The sequence below is a fragment of the Bombina bombina genome, chromosome 1, assembly GCF_027579735.1.
Source record: "Bombina bombina isolate aBomBom1 chromosome 1, aBomBom1.pri, whole genome shotgun sequence".
In the NCBI taxonomy this organism is placed as follows: Eukaryota; Metazoa; Chordata; class Amphibia; order Anura; family Bombinatoridae; genus Bombina; species Bombina bombina.
Window position 1 is genome coordinate 133,132,736 of NC_069499.1, and position 24,421 is coordinate 133,157,156.

General features: G+C 41.0%; 1 protein-coding gene across 1 annotated transcript in view; it reads right to left on the bottom strand.

Annotated features, from left to right (window-relative positions):
- Window positions 1-24,421, bottom strand: part of WDHD1 (WD repeat and HMG-box DNA binding protein 1) — a 463,259-nt gene that overhangs the window by 246,785 nt on the left and 192,053 nt on the right. The gene's annotated exons all lie outside the window — the stretch shown is intronic.

The following is a 24,421-nucleotide window of genomic DNA, read 5'->3' on the forward strand; positions in this document are numbered from 1 at the left end:
TATGACCACCGCTTAGCATGCAAGCATAAAGGGACATTGTACACTAGATTTTTCTTTGCATAAATGTTTTGTAGATGATCCATTTATATAGCCCATCTGAGCGTGGTTTTGTAAAAATGTATAATTTTTGCTTATTTTTAAATAACAATGTGCTGATTTTCAGACTCATAAGCAAGCCCCAAAGTTATAGATGTATACAGACTTCAGATTGTTTCTGTTTAATGGGTCTTTTCATATGCAGGGGAGGGTCTGCTCCCAGTCCCTTTCGGTGGGTGTCCCAGCCTAACCTTATCAACAGTGCTAAATTGGGAGCTCCTTCGTAAGTTTGTAAAAGGTTCTATACTGGATTGTTATATCAGTATCTGTGCATAGTATTCTTTTTAGTAGTGTCTATTACATGCAGTTGAATGAAAATTAGGGTATACTGTCCGTTGAACTACTGTGGATGTACTATCTTGTCTTGCATGTGTGGGGTGCTTTGAGACACACACACACACACACACTTTATATATATAATTCACACACAAAACACTGTCACACTCTTGCAAGAACACAGCTAAGATTAAAAGCAGTTTCATGCCCCTGGGACACTTGCATTAAGTGAGATATCCCCAGCTTCAAGGAGGACAATGAACAGGGAAAAAAAGATGAGTGTGTTTTGTGTGACTGTATTAGCAGAACAGGGTTGAATGGAAGCGCTAGTTACATCATCTGGCCAAACTGTTTAAAGGGACACTGTAGTCACAAAAAAACTAAGCATGGATCAAAAGAAAGTACTATAATAAACACATTTATAATGCCCTTCATGCTTCTAAAAAGTACAGTTTAAAAGAAAATTATCACCAAATTTTTAACCATTTCCAAACCCACTCACTCTGTATCTGACAGCGTTGTCAAATCCGGACTGACAACCGTGGTTGGAAGATGGCGACTTTTTTCTGATCTGCGCATGCGCAAGTTAGCGGGACGTCACTGAATACGTCACAGTATTCATTTTGGTTGTGGATGCGGTAGACCCGCTAGTACTTTGGGTGTAAGTTCCGATTCATCCGGACCAATTACACATGCGCAAGCAAAAGATTTAAGCGCGCATGCGCAATATTACGACAAAACATTATAATTATATGCAAAAACTAAGTATCTGATTGGCTAATAGTTTGGGACATGTACTGCCCATATCGGAGGGCTGGATTACGTGACATCACCAGCAAATATTAAAAATATATTTTATGGCGTTATGCAGCTTCATTTATGGATAAAAGTAGGTCACTTTTATATTGTTTAGATTTGTGTTTGGAAATGTGGGGTCCGTTTTAAATGAAAATTGAAAAAACATAATTTATGTAAGAACTTACCTGATAAATTCATTTCTTTCATATTAGCAAGAGTCCATGAGCTAGTGACGTATGGGATATACATTCCTACCAGGAGGGGCAAAGTTTCCCAAACCTCAAAATGCCTATAAATACACCCCTCACCACACCCACAATTCAGTTTAACGAATAGCCAAGAAGTGGGGTGATAAAAAAGTGCGAAAGCATATAAAATAAGGAATTGGAATAATTGTGCTTTATACAAAATCATAACCACCACAAAAAAAGGGCGGGCCTCATGGACTCTTGCTAATATGAAAGAAATGAATTTATCAGGTAAGTTCTTACATAAATTATGTTTTCTTTCATGTAATTAGCAAGAGTCCATGAGCTAGTGACGTATGGGATAATGACTACCCAAGATGTGGATCTTTCCACACAAGAGTCACTAGAGAGGGAGGGACAAAATAAAGACAGCCAATTCCTGCTGAAAATAATCCACACCCAAAATAAAGTTTAATGAAAAACATAAGCAGAAGATTCAAACTGAAACCGCTGCCTGAAGTACTTTTCTACCAAAAACTGCTTCAGAAGAAGAAAACACATCAAAATGGTAGAATTTAGTAAAAGTATGCAAAGAGGACCAAGTTGCTGCTTTGCAAATCTGGTCAACCGAAGCTTCATTCCTAAACGCCCAGGAAGTAGAAACTGACCTAGTAGAATGAGCTGTAATTCTCTGAGGCGGAGTTTTACCCGACTCAACATAGGCAAGATGAATTAAAGATTTCAACCAAGATGCCAAAGAAATGGCAGAAGCTTTCTGGCCTTTTCTAGAACCGGAAAAGATAACAAATAGACTAGAAGTCTTACGGAAAGATTTCGTAGCTTCAACATAATATTTCAAAGCTCTAACAACATCCAAAGAATGCAACGATTTCTCCTTAGAATTCTTAGGATTAGGACATAATGAAGGAACCACAATTTCTCTACTAATGTTGTTGGAATTCACAACTTTAGGTAAAAATTCAAAAGAAGTTCGCAACACCGCCTTATCCTGATGAAAAATCAGAAAAGGAGACTCACAAGAAAGAGCAGATAATTCAGAAACTCTTCTGGCAGAAGAGATGGCCAAAAGGAACAAAACTTTCCAAGAAAGTAATTTAATGTCCAATGAATGCATAGGTTCAAACGGAGGAGCTTGAAGAGCTCCCAGAACCAAATTCAAACTCCAAGGAGGAGAAATTGACTTAATGACAGGTTTTATACGAACCAAAGCTTGTACAAAACAATGAATATCAGGAAGAATAGCAATCTTTCTGTGAAAAAGAACAGAAAGAGCAGAGATTTGTCCTTTCAAAGAACTTGCGGACAAACCCTTATCTAAACCATCCTGAAGAAACTGTAAAATTCTCGGTATTCTAAAAGAATGCCAAGAAAAATGATGAGAAAGACACCAAGAAATATAAGTCTTCCAGACTCTATAATATATCTCTCTAGATACAGATTTACGAGCCTGTAACATAGTATTAATCACAGAGTCAGAGAAACCTCTTTGACCAAGAATCAAGCGTTCAATCTCCATACCTTTAAATTTAAGGATTTCAGATCCTGATGGAAAAAAGGACCTTGTGACAGAAGGTCTGGTCTTAACGGAAGAGTCCACGGTTGGCAAGAGGCCATCCGGACAAGATCCGCATACCAAAACCTGTGAGGCCATGCCGGAGCTACCAGCAGAACAAACGAGCATTCCTTCAGAATCTTGGAGATTACTCTTGGAAGAAGAATTAGAGGCGGAAAGATATAGGCAGGATGATACTTCCAAGGAAGTGATAATGCATCCACTGCCTCCGCCTGAGGATCCCGGGATCTGGACAGATACCTGGGAAGTTTCTTGTTTAGATGGGACGCCATCAGATCTATTTCTGGAAGTTCCCACATTTGAACAATCTGAAGAAATACCTCTGGGTGAAGAGACCATTCGCCCGGATGCAACGTTTGGCGACTGAGATAATCCGCTTCCCAATTGTCTATACCTGGGATATGAACCGCAGAGATTAGACAGGAGCTGGATTCCGCCCAAACCAAAATTCGAGATACTTCTTTCATAGCCAGAGGACTGTGAGTCCCTCCTTGATGATTGATGTATGCCACAGTTGTGACATTGTCTGTCTGAAAACAAATGAACGATTCTCTCTTCAGAAGAGGCCAAAACTGAAGAGCTCTGAAAATTGCACGGAGTTCCAAAATATTGATCGGTAATCTCACCTCCTGAGATTCCCAAACTCCTTGTGCCGTCAGAGATCCCCACACAGCTCCCCAACCTGTGAGACTTGCATCTGTTGAAATTACAGTCCAGGTCGGAAGCACAAAAGAAGCCCCCTGAATTAAACGATGGTGATCTGTCCACCATGTTAGAGAGTGTCGAACAATCGGTTTTAAAGATATTAATTGAGATATCTTCGTGTAATCCTTGCACCATTGATTCAGCATACAGAGCTGAAGAGGTCGCATGTGAAAACGAGCAAAGGGGATCGCGTCCGATGCAGCAGTCATAAGACCTAGAATTTCCATGCATAAGGCTACCGAAGGGAATGATTGTGACTGAAGGTTTCGACAAGCTGCAATCAATTTTAGACGTCTCTTGTCTGTTAAAGACAGAGTCATGGACACTGAATCCATCTGGAAACCCAGAAAGGTTACCCTTGTCTGAGGAATCAATGAACTTTTTGGTAAATTGATCCTCCAACCATGATCTTGAAGAAACAACACAAGTCGATTCGTATGAGATTCTGCTAAATGTAAAGACTGAGCAAGTACCAAGATATCGTCCAAATAAGGAAATACCACAATACCCTGTTCTCTGATTACAGACAGAAGGGCACCGAGAACCTTTGTAAAAATTCTTGGAGCTGTAGCTAGGCCAAATGGCAGAGCCACAAACTGGTAATGCTTGTCCAGAAAAGAGAATCTCAGGAACTGATAATGATCTGGATGAATCGGAATATGCAGATATGCATCCTGTAAATCTATTGTGGACATATAATTCCCTTGCTGAACAAAAGGCAAGATAGTCCTTACAGTTACCATCTTGAACGTTGGTATCCTTACATAACGATTCAATATTTTTAGATCCAGAACTGGTCTGAAGGAATTCTCCTTCTTTGGTACAATGAAGAGATTTGAATAAAACCCCATCCCCTGTTCCGGAACTGGAACTGGCATAATTACTCTAGTCAACTCTAGATCTGAAACACATTTAAGAAATGCTTGAGCTTTTACTGGATTTACTGGGACACGGGAAAGAAAAAATCTCTTTGCAGGAGGTCTCATCTTGAAACCAATTCTGTACCCTTCTGAAACAATGTTCTGAATCCAAAGATTGTGAACAGAATTGATCCAAATTTCCTTGAAAAAACGTAACCTGCCCCCTACCAGCTGAGCTGGAATGAGGGCCGCACCTTCATGTGGACTTAGAAGCAGGCTTTGCCTTTCTAGCTGGCTTGGATTTATTCCAGACTGGAGATGGTTTCCAAACTGAAACTGCTCCTGAGGATGAAGGATCAGGCTTTTGTTCTTTGTTGAAACGAAAGGAACGAAAACGATTATTAGCCCTGTTTTTACCTTTAGATTTTTTATCCTGTGGTAAAAAAGTTCCTTTCCCACCAGTAACAGTTGAAATAATGGAATCCAACTGAGAACCAAATAATTTGTTACCCTGGAAAGAAATAGAAAGTAAAGTTGATTTAGAAGCCATATCAGCATTCCAAGTTTTAAGCCATAAAGCTCTTCTAGCTAAAATAGCTAGAGACATAAACCTGACATCAACTCTGATAATATCAAAAATGGCATCACAGATAAAATTATTAGCATGCTGTAGAAGAATAATAATATCATGAGAATCATGATGTGTTACTTGTTGCGCTAAAGTTTCCAACCAAAAAGTTGAAGCTGCAGCAACATCAGCCAAAGATATAGCAGGTCTAAGAAGATTACCTGAACACAGATAAGCTTTTCTTAGAAAGGATTCAATTTTCCTATCTAAAGGATCCTTAAACGAAGTACCATCTGACGTAGGAATAGTAGTACGTTTAGCAAGGGTAGAAATAGCCCCATCAACTTTAGGGATCTTGTCCCAAAATTCTAATCTGTCAGACGGCACAGGATATAATTGCTTAAAACGTTTAGAAGGAGTAAATGAATTACCCAATTTATCCCATTCTTTGGAAATTACTGCAGAAATAGCATTAGGAACAGGAAAAACTTCTGGAATAACCACAGGAGCTTTAAATACCTTATCCAAACGTTTAGAATTAGTATCAAGAGGACCAGAATCCTCTATTTCTAAAGCAATTAGTACTTCTTTAAGTAAAGAACGAATAAATTCCATTTTAAATAAATATGAAGATTTATCAGCATCAACCTCTGAAACAGAATCCTCTGAACCAGAAGAGTCATCAGAATCAGAATGATGATGTTCATTTAAAAATTCATCTGTAGGGAGAGAAGTTTTAAAAGATTTTTTACGTTTACTAGAAGGAGAAATAACAGACATAGCCTTCTTTATGGATTCAGAAACAAAATCTCTTATGTTATCAGGAACATTCTGCACCTTAGATGTTGAAGGAACTGCAACAGGCAATGGTACTTTACTAAAGGAAATATTATCTGCTTTAACAAGTTTGTCATGACAATCAATACAAACAACAGCTGGAGGAATAGCTACCAAAAGTTTACAGCAGATACACTTAGCTTTGGTAGATCCAGCACTAGACAGCGATTTTCCTGTAGTATCTTCTGACTCAGATGCAACGTGAGACATCTTGCAATATGTAAGAGAAAAAAAAATATATATATAAAGCAAAATTGATCAAATTCCTTAAATGACAGTTTCAGGAATGGGAAAAAATGCCAAAGAACAAGCTTCTAGCAACCAGAAGCAATGAAAAATGAGACTTAAATAATGTGGAGACAAAAGCGACGCCCATATTTTTTAGCGCCAAATAAGACGCCCACATTATTTGGCGCCTAAATGCTTTTGGCGCCAAAAATGACGCCACATCCGGAATGCCGACATTTTTGGCGCAAAATAAAGTAAAAAAATGACGCAACTTCCGGCGACACGTATGACGCCGGAAACTGAAAAAGAATTTTTGCGCCAAAAAAGTCCGCGCCAAGAATGACGCAATAAAATGAAGCATTTTCAGCCCCCGCGAGCCTAACAGCCCACAGGGAAGAGTCAAATTTTTGAAGGTAAGAAAAAATGATTAAATCAAATGCATTATCCCAAATATGAAACTGACTGTCTGAAAATAAGGAAAGTTGAACATTCTGAGTCAAGGCAAATAAATGTTTGAATACATATATTTAGAACTTTATAAACAAAGTGCCCAACCATAGCTTAGAGTGTCACAGAAAATAAGATTTACTTACCCCAGGACACTCATCTACATGTTTGTAGAAAGCCAAACCAGTACTGAAACGAGAATAAGCAGAGGTAATGGTATATATAAGAGTATATCGTCGATCTGAAAAGGGAGGTAAGAGATGAATCTCTACGACCGATAACAGAGAACCTATGAAATAGACCCCGTAGAAGGAGATCACTGCATTCAAATAGGCAATACTCTCCTCACATCCCTCTGACATTCACTGCACGCTGAGAGGAAAACCGGGCTCCAACTTGCTGCGGAGCGCATATCAACGTAGAATCTAGCACAAACTTACTTCACCACTTCCATCGGAGGCAAAGTTTGTAAAACTGAATTGTGGGTGTGGTGAGGGGTGTATTTATAGGCATTTTGAGGTTTGGGAAACTTTGCCCCTCCTGGTAGGAATGTATATCCCATACGTCACTAGCTCATGGACTCTTGCTAATTACATGAAAGAAAGTTAGTATTCCTTTAAGCCCAGAACCATGCCAAGGTCTCTTCCCTCCCCTGTGTTCCGATGTACAGCCACATAATGCATGATTTCCATCAAACAAATTGAGATACACACAAGGGTGCCCAGGCCTTGTGTCATTTCCCTAGATACATACAAAGCATGGAAATGGACTGCACTTACAATCTGGAATGGATACACATCCTATGACCCTGCAAAACTCAGGGTCATAGGATGTGTACAGTCCACTTTGAGAGTACAGTCAATTTCTGTGCTTTGTATGTGTATCTAAGACTGCTTGATTAAAAGCATGCATTATGTGGCTATAAATAGAGACCCAGGAGGGAAAAGATATTGACATGGTCCTGGGCTTAAACTATTTGGCCAGACGCTGTAACAAACACTTCCATTTCTGCTTTTAATCTTGCGCTTGCAATAGAGTGCCAAACTTTGTGCGTTGAATAATTTGTTTTGTAATTTTCAAACAAGATTCAGCTTCAGTAATATTGATTGCTTCAGCCTGGCCCAGCAGAGCATGGTATGCCGATCTAGTGCAGATATCCTCATCTCCTCCATGGCTCCTTCTTCTGAAACTAGACCTGTTGTCTCCAGGGACTCTCTTCCATCAGGATCTCAAATCTTTAAGTTTAATGGCTTGGAGCTTGAACGCCTAGTTTGGAGACAGAGGTTTCTCAGGCAAGAAGGAATATTTTGAGTGGTGCTCTTCCAAGGCTTTTTTTACAGGATGGCCTTGACAGGTTTGCCTACTAGCTCCCTAAAAAAAGGTAAAATTTCTGCTTTATCTGTTCTTTTTCATAGGAAGTTAACTAAACTTCCTAATGTTCAGACTTCTGTACAGGCGTTGTTTAGCATTAGGTCACTTGTGAGACCTATTTCTCCTCCCTGGAATTTGAATCTATTGCTTTCGATATTACAAGGTCCTACTACTTTTGAACCGATGCATTCTGTTGATATAAAACTTTTATATTGTAAAGTACTTTTCTTATTAGCAATCTCCTCATCTATGAGAATTTCTGAGTTGTCAACCTTGTACTGGAATTCTCAGTTTTTAAATATTCATAAGGTAAGGCTGTACTAAATATAATTTTCTTTCTATAATTGTTTCGGCAGTAAACATCAATCAGGAAATTTTTGTTCCTTCATTGTGTCTAGATACTGCTAGCCCTAAAGAGCAGACATTACATAATCTTGATGTAGCCAGTGCTTTGAGGTTCTGTCTTCAATCTACTAAAAATGTCTAGTTTAATAGTTTGTGGAAGTTATACAAATAAACAGATGTGTTGGTAACTCATTTTCAAGGACTGTCTAAATGTGCATTTCCCTGGCTAAGATAGATACTAAATTTAATAAAATACTATTCTAGCTATCAAGACTCTATTAATATAAACAATACTGGATACATAGTTTGATATTTTGCTATACGTTTTAAGTATAATATAATAAGTTATAATAGACAATTGTTATATTATCAGTCAATCACTTAATATAATCTATGAGAGTAAGAGTGTTGATTCCAAGCACCTCTAAATGTGTATAAATCTAAAATCACTTGTCTATTGTATGCATGTGTGTATATAAGTACTGTAAATATATTGTATGGGAATCTGTATGTATGCATAAAAGGTGCGTGCACATTTGGATTTATAAATATATAAAAATAAAGGATGTGTGTGTGTGTAATACACAGCATGATTTAAAAAACAATATAATCAAATGGGTAAATATATAGAAAAGAACGTATATAGACAAAAATATGTTAATTCAATTTCTCTGCATTATAAATAAAATATCAAAAACTAAGAACCTGAAAAAGGTCAGATGATAGGTAAGAACCCAATGACACCCAGTGGACAGGTGAAGCAAATGCTCATCTAAACTAAAGTTTATGTAGAGACATATGGCTAGATTTAGAGTTTTGCGGCCAAAGGGGTGTGTTAGCTACGCGTGTTTTTTCCCCCCCGCACCTTTTAAATAACGCTGGTATTTAAAGTTCTCTGAAGGGCTGCGTTAGGCTCCAAAAAGGGAGCGTAGAGCATAATTTACCGCCACTTCAACTTTCAATACCAGCGTTGCTTACGGTAGCGGCCAGCTTGAAAAACGTGCTCGTGCACGATTCCCCCATAGGAAACAATGGAGCAGTTTGAGCTGCAAAAAAACCTAACACCTGTAAAAAAGCAGCGTTAAGCTCCAAACGCAGCCCCATTGTTTCCTATGGGGAAACACTTCCTAAGTCTGCACCTAACACGAACCCCAAGTCTAAACACCCCTAACCTTACACTTATTAACCCCTAATCTGCCGACCCGCTATCGCTGACCCCTGCATATTATTATTAACCCCTAATCTGCCGCTTCGTACACCGCCGCCACCTACATTATACCTATGTACCCCTAATCTGCCCCCCACCCCAACATCGCCACTACCTTACCTACACTTATTAACCCCTAATCTGCCGACCGGACCTCGCCGCCACTCTAATAAATGTATTAACCCCTAAACCGCCTCACTCCCGCCTTGCAAACCCTATAATAAATAGTATTAACCCCTAATCTGCCCTCCCTAACATCGCTGACACCTAACTTCAAGTAATAAAACCCCTAATCTGCCGACCGGACCTCGCCGCTACTCTAATAAATGTATTAACCCCTAAAGCTAAGTCTAACCCTAACCCCCCCCTAAGTTAAATATAATTTTAATCTAACAAAATAAATTATTTCTTATTAATAAATGAATCCTATTTAAAGCTAAATACTTACCTGTAAAATAAATATAAATCCTAAAATAGCTACAATATAATTATTCGTTATATTGTAGCTATTTTAGGATTTATATTTATTTTACAGGCAACTTTGTATTTATTTTAACTAGGTACAATAGCTATTAAATAGTTATTAACTATTTAATAGCTACCTAGTTAAAATAATAACAAAATTACCTGTAAAATAAATCCTAACCTAAGTTAAAATTAAACCTAACACTACACTATCAATAAATAAATTAACGACAATTACCTACAATTAAATCAACTAAACTAAATTACAAAAAAACAAAACACTAAATTACAAAAAAAAAAAAAAAAAAAAAAAAGATTACAAGAAGTCTTCATCCAGGCGGCATCTTCTATCTTCTTCCATCCGGAGCGGAGCGGGTCCATCTTGAAGCAGCTGACATGGAGCCATCCTTCCTCACCGACGGATTTCACCGAAGGACTAACGACGAATGAAGGTTCCTTTAAATGACGTCATCCAAGATGGCGTCCCTCGAATTCCGATTGGCTGATAGGATTCTATCAGTCAATCGGAATTAAGGTAGGAAAAATCTGATTGGCTGATTGAATCAGCCAATCAGATTCAAGTTCAATCGGATTGGCTGATTGGATCAGCAAATCAGATTGAGCTTGCATTCTATTGGCTGTTCCGATCACCCGGCTGGGTGAATACAAGGTAGGGAGATCTTCAGGGGCTTAGTGTTAGTTTTTTTAAGGGGGTTTGGGTGGGTTAGAGTACGGGTATGTGGGTGCTGGGTTGTAATGTTGGGGGGGGGGGGGGGGTAATTGTATGTTTTTTTTTACAGGCAAAAGAGCTGATTTCTTTGGGGCATGCCCCGCAAAAAGCCCTTTTAAGGGCTGGTAAGGTAATAGAGCTGTTAACTTTTTATTTTAGAATAGGGTAGGGCATTTTTTTATTTTGGGGGGCTTTTATTTTTTTAGGGGGGCTTAGAGTAGGTGTAATTAGTTTAAAATACTTGTAATCTTTTTTTTTTTTTGCAATTTAGTTTAGTTGATTTAATTGTAGGTAATTGTAGTTAATTTATTTATTGATAGTGTAGTCTTAGGTTTAATTGTAACTTAGGTTAGGATTTATTTTACAGGTAATTTTGTAATTATTTTAACCAGGTAGCTATTAAATAGTTAATAACTATTTAATAGCTATTGTACCTAGTTAAAATAAATACAAAGTTGCCTGTAAAATAAATATAAATCCTAAAATAGCTACAATATAATTATTTGTTATATTGTAGCTATATTAGGGTTTATTTTACATTTAGCTTTAAATAGGATTAATTTATTTAATAAGAAATAATTTATTTCGTTAGATTAAAATTATATTTAACTTAGGGGAGTTTTAGGGTTAGATTTAGCTTTACATTTATTAGGGTAGCGGCGAGGTCCGGTCGGCAGATTAGGGGTTAATACTTGAAGTTAGGTGTCGCAGATGTTAGGGAGGGCAGATTAGGGGTTAATAAAATTTATTATAGGGTTTTTGAGGCGGGAGTGAGGCGGTTTAGGGGTTAATACATTTATTAGAGTAGCGGCGAGGTCCGGTCGGCAGATTAGGGGTTAATAAGTATAGGTAGGTAGCGGCGACGTTGGGGGGGGGGCAGATTAGGGGTTAATAAATATTATGTAGGTGTCGGCGGTGTTAGGGGCAGCAGATTAGGGGTTTATAGGGATAATGTAGGTGGCGGCGGTGTCTGGTCGGCAGATTAGGGGTTAAAAATATTTTATTAGAGTGGCGGCGATGTGGGGGGACCTCGGTTTAGGGGTACATAGGTAGTTTATGGGTGTTAGTGTACTTTAGAGCACAGTAGTTAAGAGCTTTATGAACCGGCGTTAGCCCAGAAAGCTCTTAACTCCTGACACTTTTCTGCGGCTGGAGTCTTGTCGGTAGAGGCTCTACCGCTCACTTCAGCCAAGACTCTAAATACCAGCGTTAGGAAGATCCCATTGAAAAGATAGGATAGGCAACTGGCGTAAGGGGATCTGCGGTATGGAAAAGTTGCGGCTGGAAAGTGAGCGTTAGACCCTTTCCTGACTTACTCTAAATACCAGCGGGCGGTAAAAAGCAGCGTTAGGACCCCTTAACGCTGGTTTTGACGGCTAACGCAGAACTCTAAATCTAGGCGTTAGAGACCTATCAGAGAGGGAACAGCCCTATGTACACACACTAGTCTGGTCTTATGGAAATTAAGACATTTCTAATATAAAAGGCTACTGAGCTGATAAAGAAAAGTCACTCATTTTACAAAATCCTGTATCACACCAGAAAGGTCCTCACATCTTCTCCATTCCTGACAAATTACCAGAGCCCGCTTATTCCTGTCCAAGGTCCTCACTACTGGTTTGTAAAATATTATCGCTTTTCCATAATTAATATTGCCTAAAGTAACTTATATTTCAATATCTGTGCCATCAGACCAAATTAATAGTGGTTTGATTAAACTGTTTGTAGAATAAGTTTTATTCTTAGCTACAAAAAGGATACAAACTATTTTAACAGAGAATACAGTTAAGTCTCAAGGTTAGTATATTAATTTGGTTTGTATAGAACAGTACGTAAAAGTGAAAGTCTACTTAAGAATTTTTATTGGGTTTTTTTTTAAAAGAAAAGGGAAAAAAAAAAGAAAAGAAAATCCCTTTATTACCCACTCCTCAGTTTTGCATAACCAACACTATTATATTAATGTACTTTTTACCTCAGTGATTACCTTGTATCTATGCTTCTGCAGACTGCCCCCTTATTGCAGTTCTTTTAAAAGACTTGCATTTTAGCCCATCAGTGCCCTCTCATTAGTAGCACCACGGCCATGAGCACAATGTTATCTATATGGCACACATGAACTAACAAGTTTAATTTTAACTAGAATGTCCCTTTAATGGGGGCATATTAATTTACTGGGCTATCCCTACACAGTAGCTAGTATAAAGGTACATTAGTTCATCTTGCATTTTTGGGCGGCTGTTCTAGTACACCTCTACAAACCCTGCTTTGTCTTTCCTACCTATATGTTCCGTATTCTCTGCTTGGCTATACAGTAAAATAAGAGAGAGATGGGAGGGATTTTAAGCTCTGATATGGGTTCTTAACCTCCTCCTAGTGGCGGGAAATATATCCATATGTTATGGAGGTCTGTGGACCATCGTCATGCCGAAAGTAAATAATTCATCAGGTAAACATAAATTTTGTTTTTGTACATAATTCAGTTGCTGCTTGTGTTTTTTTTTTTTCCTGCAAAGTCTTCCATGAAGAACACTTCTAATCAAACTTCTACAGACAATAGATGGGTGTACTATTGTCCCACTGCTTTCTAATAATTTTGAGATGACTGTGTACTAGGGTCTTACTGCTGGACAACATCTGATTGCAAAAGGAAGTAAGCACGATGTGTCATTTGCTGCACTTATCCTAGGCTGACCACTGCATTTACGGTCCTCAATGTTGCCCATTTCTTTGCGCTTCCTCAGAAGTGCTATGATAGCACATCTAAAAAATCTCTGCCTTAAAATTTCTGCCTGGGAGAGATCTTGCTGATGCAGTATAACTAACTTGTGTCTTCTTGCTGTGCTCAATCTAGACATGGTGTAAGACTTGACATAAAACAATTTTCAACTTCATCTTAGAGCTTAGCTGTTCCTCACCCGTTTTTTTTTTCCTCCTACAAAGTAGTTTTTTCGGTTAATAATATTTATAATTATATATTTAATTGAAGGACTTTCAAGGGGCGGGGCTTCTGGAGAGCAATGGAATAACAAATTATGCTTACCTGATCATTTTCTTTTCTTACGTGGGAAAGAGTCCACAGCCGCATTCATTACTTATGGGAAATAAGAGAACCTGGCCACCAGAAGGAGGCAAAGACCCACCAGCCAAAGGCTTAAATACTCCTCCCACCTCCCCTATCCCCCAGTCATTCAGCCGAGGATAAGGAACAGTGGAAGCAGCATCAAGGTGAAAAGGTGCCAGAAGATAAAGAACAACAATGCATCAAAAATGAGCGGGGGGCTGTGGACTCTTTCCCACGGAAGAAAAGAAAATTATTAGGTAAGCATAATTTATGTTTTTCTTCCTAATGGGAAAGAGTCCACAGCCGCATTCATTACTTATGGGAAATTTATACCCAAGTCAAAGAGGACACAGAATGCCAAAATGGGAGGGTAACAGGCGGACCAGATGAAGGCACCACCCAAAAAAAAACACACAAAAAAAACACATTCCTAAAACAACAAACCCCATTTCGTCCGAACAAGAACCCTTTGAAAAAGTAAAAGGCAGCGCCATTAACGCAAATCTACCAACAGGTCACCGAACCTGAACGGTCACCACAAATAGACGCAACCAAGATCACGGATCTCAATAACACCATCTCTCAAGGCAACAGCCAAGCCACAGCCCCTCAACCAACTAGGGGACCAACGAACCATTTCCGAAGGGAACACAATCCTAATATAAGGAGGAAAAAAAAAAAAAAAAAACAAGACTTCAAAAACACAACCCACTCCAGTGGGCAGAGGTACACTGACCCAGGTCCCAATGACAGGAACCGCAGCAGAATACTAGAGAAAACCCAAAGGGAACAAACAGATCTCAAGGCCCAGACAGCGTCTAAACGTCTAAACAGCAGGGATCAAGGGCACTCCTATGAAAACCCGGTCACCAGGGGGAAAACATCTACCAGTTAACCAAAGAAACCAAAACTCAGTCCCGCACCCCAGGCCACAGGAGACTGGGGGCGCCATACCAGCAATCATCAAATCCAGAGATGGTCAATGAAACAGATTCCCGGACGGAAAGGAGACGCTAGTAGTGCGAGAAACAGTGGAGCCCTCCCTGAAAAGGAAATACCCCACCTTCCTCTTGTATAACCAAGAAAGCCCAACCACTACAGGCCACAGAGCCGAACGCCAAAGCAACTCTGTTCACACGACCAATAAAGTTAGTTAGGATTATTGTAGTGATGCAAACACAACCCATCCATTAACTGGTAGCCAGACAAGCCAACAGGCCGCAACGACCAGCAAACCAGCACACACCTCCACTCAAGAAAACTGGAAGGAATAAACAGTAACTTAAGAACAAAATACGACTAGAACCCTGAGATAAGCCACCTAGAAATGGGTGATAAGAATCCCAACTGCCAACCCGTCTCTGAAAAACGACGGACCACCGGAACCAATCACTCTACAGAGAGACAAAAAAGGTCCCCAGTGGAAAACACAAGATAAAAAATACTCATCCCCAAACCTTATCTGAGGATGATTACCCCGACACTGAGCACCCAAAGGGCAAACCCCGCCAAAGAGGCCTGGCCAAAGCCATAGGAGAACAACTAACTGCGTGAAACCTCAGAGAGGATCTCTAGAGCCCCCTAAGCTAGTCCGTCAGACAGCTAAACACAGAAGTGGGGGGAAAAGCCCAACACGCTGTCACTGACCCCACAGGTTGAAAACGAAACCAGGACAAAAGGTGAACAGCAGGGCCTCATGGAGAAAAACCCCAAGCTCAGTCTTCACAACCGGGTAGTTAACCGGAGACCTCCAAACTTCCGACATCCAGACCCTCAGGTCTAAATGAAGTATTAGTGTAGTTTTTTTTTGTTTTTTTTAAACGAACAACTGAACAAGTGAACCGGCAAGTCCGTCGGACCAGCCAGGCAAAACGTGCGTCACTAACAAGCACACAAATAACTCCGGACAAAATCCGGGAACAATTTCTATAAAAGAAAGTAAGTTGAGCAATCCCAGAATTCCCATAGGGAGGAAAAAAACCAGAAGGAAATAATCCAGACCAGATAAAAGAACAAAGAAGGGCACCCGCAGGCATCCGCCCAGAAGGAACCATGTCTCTGTAGTACCTGACAGAGACCTTAACCTTCAGAAAAATGACTGGGAAAGCTTGCATTAGACTGACCGGGGAAAAACGTACCCCATTAGCCTATCGCACAGAACCCTGAGAAGATCCCTAATACAGTAAAGGATCCACCAATAAATCAAAAAGACGTCGCAATAGGATGTGCGACCGCACAATCCTGTAGCGAAAAGAACATGGGGGCACAATCACCCCCGGGGGAAACACAATGATGCCATTCACGGTCTGAACCCCCGGGATAGGCAGACAAGCACATAACTGCAATGAAACCTCAGGATCCTGTAGGCGAATCAACGCCATTAAAATATTAAAACAAAAATGTCCTGCCATCTCCGGGGTAAAAAATCCACCCTGCGCAGAGGAGACATTAACATCGGTGTCACCCGCAAAGGTAAAAGGAGTGTGCGGTTGGGAAGGCACCTCCTGAGGAACAGAGCCCCCCAAGAGCCGATGGCTCAGAAGGTCCAGGGTCCCCCAAGCCCGAGGGACCTGGCACACCATGCAGGCACGAGAGACAAGATTGGCAGACTTGCGATAACAGGACCAAATTACAGTCCTCATCCGAGGACGATTCTGAATCAGATATGAAAATAGTCTCTGCATTAGAATCCTCCATGGCTAAGACTTTAAATATAACAACGCAATTTGGAAAAACAAAACAAAAAAACTGGCACCTGACACCCATGATGGCTGGGGCACTCACCACCTCCTATGACTAGGCCCTAGGGAGCAGACTCTTTCCTCCTTCGCCACTCGGTCAGGAATGCGGAAGTGAGAGAAGATCCAACCAAGCATAAACACAGGATGCCCGCAAAATCCAAAATGCACGCCACTCACAAAGTGGCAAAAGTAGGCCCCAGAAAAAACTAGCAAGTCTGAGAAAAGAAAAATCGTAACTCAAGGTCAAGCCTAGCAAAACGATACATGTCTCAGCCTCAGAGCCCAAATTCCTGCACACAAGCAGGATGATCACATAAGAAATATGATAAACAACCCCATCTCGTTCACTAATCCCCCTGATAAGGAAGATAATCCCTTGATTCCCAGATCGAAGCAGAAGGAGCCTCAATAAGGCCCATACTGAACTGTCATAACAAATTACATTACAGCAACGTAATAAAATGAAACGATCTTACCAGAATCCACGCCGTGGAACAGGAACACGGACCTTCAAGTGTGATGAATTAGTAGCAGCGCCTCCGCCATGGACTTGAGAGAGGACAGCAGGTAGCGAAGCGAAGTTTGGCAACGCCAAGTGCTGAAAAGGAGCTGTGAATACGAGTCGGGATGGTGTCGCAGGGGAAGCTCCCACTGCATCTCCGGACTCTCACTTTCGCCCAGGCCTTCACACGAGAGACCGACCGGACTACTTAAAACTCCCATCTCGTGTCGAAGGGTAGTACCCTCCATAGGAGACAAAATATAAAAATAAATTGAAGTATAATAAAAAACTTCTGACACTTCTCGAAAGGCAAAGATGACTGGGGGAATAGGGGAGGTGGGAGGAGTATTTAAGCCTTTGGCTGGTGGGTCTTTGCCTCCTCCTGGTGGCCAGGTTCTTATTTCCCATAAGCAATGAATGCGGCTGTGGACTCTTTCCCATTAGGAAGAAAAGCTCTGCAACGTCTCCACTACAACTGCTTAAACTACTTGCCCTGGTCGCCCCACTCTTCTTGCTGGGAACGGTGGGCTAAAGTACCCGTCAAGCACCCCAGTCAAAATATTTGCACGAAGGGTGCAATTCTTGGTCCTTGTCCACGGAGGGAATGAAAAGCGTGCAAAACGGGGCCATACTGGGAAGGAGCGTATCTCTGCAGCTGTGTAACCAAGGGCATTGCCGTACCACTAATAGGCTGAGAGATACAGAGTAACCACCACGGATGGTTCCCCTGAATGTCCAAGGGACACCAAGAAGAGAAGTGTGGAGTCAAAGGTGCGGCACGGCTTACAGCGATCCCAGGTTTCTTATACCTTTATCTACAGGATAGTGTCCTCCCTATTTTATCAAAATATGCATTGCAGTGGTGAGCATGATGTGTTGATGGGACTATGTCTGTTGACAGTTGATTGACTTTTTAGTTTAAGGGACTACCCGCTTTCACGCTTGCTACCACACGTGGAAACCCACATTGTTATGTTGCTCGTTTCATAATTATCTGTGTGTGAAGATCTAAGAAGTGAAGCATAACACTCACAATATATCTCATTTAGTGCTCCCATTTGGGTTGCAAGTCTGCACACCGGAACAGGCTTGAATTGTGCCATGGACTTACTGATTCAAGATTTTTATGGTTTTACTTATTTAATGTGCCTAAATGACTGATGTCTCATTTGCTTGGTTGGTTCTGTTGTGAATACCTGAACCTCTGAAGGAAAGGTCTCTATTTCCTACACTCCATATACTCAGATCTAATTTGCATCTTTCAAATAGAGCGTGCAGAGATATTACATTTTGCACAATAAATTGCCTTTTCACTATATCTGCACTGTGACTGCTTTGATTCGAGTATACCTCAACTCTCTGAGTAAAGATCATTGAGTCTGGCACACCTCCTAGTGGCCCACTTACAGTTTAGCACCTGCAAGAAAAGCACACACAAAAAAAAACCCACAAAAAAACCAACAACCTTATGAAAGTATTTCCAAAGGCTGTCAATGTATAAAACAGTCACTATGAGTTATAAAACAAAAACAGCAGATAAAAAGGTGCAACATACTGCTGAAACTCATGTGGCTGACAACTCCCAAAAAAGACAATGGAGGTACACAGTCAGATGACCACAGAACTCAACAAGAAATTAAGGCATTTTTTATACCAAAGATGGACTTTTTGCAGGCTGGAGTAGACACGTTGATTAGTGAAGTCACACAATTTTCTACCGGACTCACAGCAGCTGAACAGCGTATATCAAGAGTGGAAGATAGACAGCAGGAGTCAGAGGGCTCCATAAAAACAAAATGTATGCTTACCTGATAAATTTCTTTCTTTCCGGGCATGGAGAGTTCACAACTTCATTCTAATTACTAGTGGGATATTCAACTCCTGGCCAGCAGGAGGCGGAAAAGAGCACCCCAGCAGAGCTGTTAAGTGTAACTTCCCATACTCATAACCCCCAGTCATTCGGCCAAAGGGAAATTAAAAAGGAAGATAACACAAGGATATAGCGGTGCCTGAAGTTTTCACAAAACAAAAGCTGAATTAAATTTAAATAAGGGCAGGGTCGAGGATTTTCCATGTCCGGAAATAATTTTTTTTATCAGGTAAGCATAACTTTTGTTTTCTTTCATATGGCATGGAGAGTCCACGACGTCATTCCAATTACTAGTGGGAACCAATACCCAAGCTACAGGACCTAAACAGAAGGCACCACCGCTTGAAGAAATTTTCTCCCAAAAGAAGGCTCAGCCAAGGCAAAAGTATCAAATTTATATAATTGGGAAAAGGTATGCAAAGAGGACCATGTTGACACCTTGCAAATCTGTTCCACAGAAGCTTTTTAAAGCCCAGGAGGAGGAGACATCCCTAGTGGAATGAGCCGTAATTCTCTCAGGAGGTTGTTGTCCAGCTGTCTCATAAGCTAACCGGATAACACTTCTCAACCAGAGGGCAAGGCTAGTAGAAGTGGCCTTCTGACCCTTACGATTACAAGAGAAAACCACAAACAGGGTAGAAGATTGCCGAAAATCTTTAGTTGCTTGAAGGTAAAATTTTAGAGCACGCACAACATCTAGGTTATGCAAAAGACGTTCCTTTGGGAAGGATTGGGACATGAAGGAGGAACACCAATTTCCTGATTAATATTTTGATCCGACACCACCTTAGGGAGAAAACCCAGCTTAGTACGAAGGGAATCACACTGCAGAGCCAAAAGCTCAGAAACTCTGCGAGCGGAGGAATAGCAAGAAGAAACAAAACCTTCCAAGAAAATTTAATATCAACAGAATGCATCGGCTCAAACTGAGTCTACTGGAAAACTTTAAGAACTAGGTTAAGGCTCCAAGGAGGAGCAACAGGTTTAAAACAGGCCTGATTCTGACCAGGGCCTGAACAAAAGCTTGGACATCTGTCAAATCTGCCAGACGTTTGTGCAAAAGAATAGACAGTGCAGAAATCTGACCCTTCAGAGTAATGACTGAAAAATATTTCTCCAAGCCATCCTGAAGAACAGATAAAATGTGGGGGATCCTCACCAGAAACCGTTAGATTTGCATCAAGATATTTACGCAATACCTTATGATAAATCTTGCGAGTAACAGGTTTACGAGTCTGAAGCATGGTATCAATGACCGACTCAGAAAAATCACGTCTAGCCAAAACAAGGCGTTCAATCTCCAAGCAGTCTGCTTCAGAGAATCTAGATTTGGATGGAGGAAGGGACCCTGAAGTAGAAAGTCCGTCCTCAGAAGTAACCTCCAAGGTAGAAGAGATGACATCTTCACCAAATCCGCGAACCAGATCCTGCGAGGCCATGCAGGAGCTATTAGAATTACAGATGCTCTCTCCTGTTTGATATGAGCAATGACTCGTGGGAGGAGAGCAAACTGAGGAAACAGGTATGCCAGAGAGATGTTCTAAGGAACCGCCAGAGCGGCTATCAGAGCGGCCTGACAATCTCTTGACCATGAACCGTACTTTGGAAGCTTGGCATTTTGACGAGACGCCATTAGATCCAACTCCAGGGTTATCTTTGAGAACACCTCCGGATGGAAAGCCCACTCACTCCCCAGGATGAAAGGTCTGTGTCAAAAAAACGCTTCCCAGTTGTCCACCTCTGAAATGTGGATGGCAGACAGGAGACAATCGTGAACTTCCACCCACTGCAGAATGCGAGTCACCCTGGAAGGTCTCAGGAAGCATGTGCCTCGAGACAGATGGTCCAGTGAAATCCACCACGAGAGAGTCTTTTCTTGGGGGATTCAGATGTATTCTCTGTGAGAAATCTAAGTGGTCTCCGTTCCATTGACTGAGCCTGCATAACTGCAGAGGTCTCAGATGGAACTGAGCAAAAGGAATGATATCCATGGAAGCTACCATGAGGCCAATCACCTCCATATATTGAGCCACTGATGGGCAAACAGAAGACTGGAGAGAAAGCAGGAAGCAAGAAGTTTGGATTTTCTGACATTCGTCAGAAAAATTTTCATGGATAGAGAATCTATAATTGTTCTCAAGAAACACTACCTTGTGTCTGGTACAAGGGAACTCTTTTCCAAATTCACTTTCCACCCGTGGGAACGTAGAATAGACAAAATGTCTGTATGAGATCTAGCTAGTTGAACTAAGATGTCGTCCAGGTAAGGTGCCACCGCTATTCCCCGAGATCTGACCACAGCCAAAAGAGCCCCCAGAACCTTTGTGAATATTCTGGGAGCCGTAGCAAGACCAAAAGGAAGGGCAACAAACCTCAAACTGGTGAGGATTCCTGTGAATAGGAACATGATATGTGTCCTACAGATCTATAGTCGTCATAAATTGACCTTCCTAAACCAATGGAACGAATAGTTTCCATCTTGAAGGACGGAACCCTGAGGAATTTATTGAGGCACTTTAGGTCTAGGATGGGACGGAAAGTTCCCTCCTTTTTGGAAGGGAGGATAGGTCTTCTACGCAGTTTAAGAAGGCCTCCCTCTTTACCTGGTTTGCAGATAGTCTTGACAGGAGAAATCTGCCCCTTGGAGGGCAAGATTTGAATCCTATTTTGTAACCCTAGGATACTATGTCCACAGCCCAAGGATCTGGGACATCGCGTATCAAAGCCTGCCAAAAAAGAGAAAGCCTGCCTCCCACTTGATCCAAAAATGGATTGGGGCGGACTCTTCATGCTGATTTGGATTCAGTGGAAGGCTTCTTGGTTTGCTTCCCCTTATTCTAAGGCTGACTGGACCATGAGGTCTTGGATTGCTCTGGCTTGAAAGAAGAGGAAGATTTCTGCTCTTTAAAGTTACAAAGGAACAAAAATTTGAATACTGGTGACCCTTAGGTCTATTCTTCTTGTCCTGAGGTAGGAAAGATCCCTTTCCACCTGTAATTTCGGAAATGATCTCAGCCAGACCAGGACCAAATAATGTATTACCTTTATAAGGTAAAGACAGAAGCTTGGACTTGAAAGTTACATCAGCCGACCAAGATTTTAACCACAGGGCTCTACGAGCTAGAACATCGAAGCTAGACATCTTGGCTCCTAGTCTAATCACCTGCATTGGCATTGCAGATAAAAGTATTGGCCAGTTTAAGAGCTTTGATCCTTATCTTGGATCTCCTCTATAGTAGTCTCTTCTGATATCAGCTCAGACAAGGAATCGCACCAATTAGGTGCTGCTTCCGCAACCTTGATGGATGTACATCTTTTTTAGTAAGCCTCTAGCTTCTTATCCATGGTATCCTTGAAGTAACAACTATCCTCTATAGGAATACTAGTTATTTTGCCTAGAGTAAAGATAGCTCCTACCTTAAGCACAGTATGCCACAAGTCACAAATGGAGTCAGCAACAAGAAACATTTTTTTTTTAAAATAGGGGAAGGGGAAAAAAGAATCCCTGGCTTAGCCCAATCCTGAGCTATAATTTCCGACATACGGTCTTGAACAGGAAAAACTTTCACAGATGAGGGAACATCATAAACTCTATTAAGTTTAGTTGATTGTTTTAGGGTTGACAACGACAGAGTCGTCCAAAGTAGCTAGGACCTCCTTCAAAAACAACTAGAGGTGTTCAAGTTTAAATCTGAAATGAACTTCTTCAGAATTTTCCCCCATTATGTCAGTCATTTTTTTCTTTTACGCTTACCCGAAGCAGGAAAAGCAGATAAAGCTGCAGACAGCACAGAAGTTATCTGTGCAGCAAAATCTGCTGGCAAATTAACACCCCCAGGAGGTTGAGAGGAACCGCAAGGCACTGTATGTTAAACTATTAGGGCTTGGAACGTCTGAGGAGAAAGCTGAGGCACATCATGAACAGCAGAGACATATGGCTCAGAAGGGAGTAATTTATCTTTAAATTTCAAAGTCTTAGATAAGCATGCAGCGCAAAATTGCACAGGGGGTATAACCTGAGCCTCCAGACAAAGCAAAAATTTGTCAAAGGAAATAGATGTATTTTGGTCCGAGTCCATAATCACAGAGCCGATTGCCAAATTTTGAAAACAGAATTTATGTTTACCTGATAAATTACTTTCTCCAACGGTGTGTCCGGTCCACGGCGTCATCCTTACTTGTGGGATATTCTCTTCCCCAACAGGAAATGGCAAAGAGCCCAGCAAAGCTGGTCACATGATCCCTCCTAGGCTCCGCCTACCCCAGTCATTCGACCGACGTTAAGGAGGAATATTTGCATAGGAGAAACCATATGGTACTGTGGTGACTGTAGTTAAAGAAAATAAATTATCAGACCTGATTAAAAAAACCAGGGCGGGCCGTGGACCGGACACACCGTTGGAGAAAGTAATTTATCAGGTAAACATAAATTCTGTTTTCTCCAACATAGGTGTGTCCGGTCCACGGCGTCATCCTTACTTGTGGGAACCAATACCAAAGCTTTAGGACACGGATGAAGGGAGGGAGCAAATCAGGTCACCTAAATGGAAGGCACCACGGCTTGCAAAACCTTTCTCCCAAAAATAGCCTCAGAAGAAGCAAAAGTATCAAACTTGTAAAATTTGGTAAAAGTGTGCAGTGAAGACCAAGTCGCTGCCCTACATATCTGATCAACAGAAGCCTCGTTCTTGAAGGCCCATGTGGAAGCCACAGCCCTAGTGGAATGAGCCGTGATTCTTTCGGGAGGCTGCCGTCCGGCAGTCTCGTAAGCCAATCTGATGATGCTTTTAATCCAAAAAGAGAGAGAGGTAGAAGTTGCTTTTTGACCTCTCCTTTTACCGGAATAAACAACAAACAAGGAAGATGTTTGTCTAAAATCCTTTGTAGCATCTAAATAGAATTTTAGAGCGCGAACAACATCCAAATTGTGCAACAAACGTTCCTTCTTTGAAACTGGTTTCGGACACAGAGAAGGTACGATAATCTCCTGGTTAATGTTTTTGTTAGAAACAACTTTTGGAAGAAAACCGGGTTTAGTACGTAAAACCACCTTATCTGCATGGAACACCAGATAAGGAGGAGAACACTGCAGAGCAGATAACTCTGAAACTCTTCTAGCAGAAGAAATTGCAACTAAAAACAAAACTTTCCAAGATAATAACTTAATATCAACGGAATGTAAGGGTTCAAACGGAACCCCCTGAAGAACTGAAAGAACTAAGTTGAGACTCCAAGGAGGAGTCAAAGGCTTGTAAACAGGCTTAATTCTAACCAGAGCCTGAACAAAGGCTTGAACATCTGGCACAGCTGCCAGCTTTTGTGAAGTAACACAGACAAGGCAGAAATCTGTCCCTTCAGGGAACTAGCAGATAATCCTTTTTCCAATCCTTCTTGAAGGAAGGATAGAATCTTAGGAATCTTAACCTTGTCCCAAGGGAATCCTTTAGATTCACACCAACAGATATATTTTTTCCAAATTTTGTGGTAAATCTTTCTAGTTACAGGCTTTCTGGCCTGAACAAGAGTATCGAT